The sequence below is a fragment of the Macrotis lagotis genome, chromosome 3, assembly GCF_037893015.1.
Source record: "Macrotis lagotis isolate mMagLag1 chromosome 3, bilby.v1.9.chrom.fasta, whole genome shotgun sequence".
NCBI classification, from domain to species: Eukaryota; Metazoa; Chordata; class Mammalia; order Peramelemorphia; family Peramelidae; genus Macrotis; species Macrotis lagotis.
The window spans coordinates 91,474,263-91,475,247 of record NC_133660.1 but is presented as its reverse complement, the minus strand read 5'-3'; positions in this window follow the sequence as shown (position 1 = coordinate 91,475,247).

Genomic DNA, 985 nt, shown 5'->3' with positions numbered 1-985 from the left:
CCGCTTTCGTCGCGTCTTTTTCGATGGGGGAAGGAAGCCCCGCCCCCGGCACGGTTTCCATGGAGTTAACGGAAACTCCCGGCGTCTATCCCGTCACTAAGGCCCATAAGCCCCGCCCACTACCGTAGCTTGGAGCCGGGGCAGAAAGGCCCCGCCCCTTGCAGAGTCCCTGGAAGGTGAAAGAGGTGCAGGCAGTAAATAGAGGCTTATTATCTGCGACGGGCACTGTCACACCTGGCATTCAGAGAAACTTAAATCTAAAATTCTTCATTGGACAGAATTTGAATATTTTCCTCCCTCCTGGCCCTCAAGGGCGCAGTAAATAGAGCTGTGGACCCAAGTTCAAATCCATTCTCTGACAATTATTAGTGGTGTGACTCTGGACAAGTCATTTAACCCTCTTTGCCCCAGTTTCCTCATCTGTGAAATGATCCGGAGAAGGAAATGGTAAACCACTCCGGTATCTTTGCCGCGAAAACCCCAAATGGGTCATGGACACAACTGAAATGCTTGAACAACAATCCAGATCCTTTCAACAATGAACACCAAACCTAAATCAAACACACAAAAAAAACTTCCAAAACAAACCAAAGAAATATTTGTGATAAATATGCTTTTGACAATACTACATCAACCACGTTAAAAAAAGAAAGTCTCTTTTTAAATTAAATTTGTTTTTTTCAACTACATGTAAAGATAGTTTTCCCCCTCATTCATTTTTTGGTAAGATTTGGAGTTCTACATTTTGGAATGTCTTATTCTACATCCTGAGTCCATCCATTACCCTTCTGATTGGAAAAATCAGGGGTGGTTATTGCTTTATCAAAGTTCTTAAAGCTTTCAAAGTTGTTTACTTTTATAGTGTTATTGTATCAATTATTCTGCTTATGTTCACTTGACTATATCAGTTTTAAAATAGTCTTCTTACTCTGCTTTGAAACCATTACTTTTTCTCATTTCTTTTATTTTTTATATTCCATTCAAT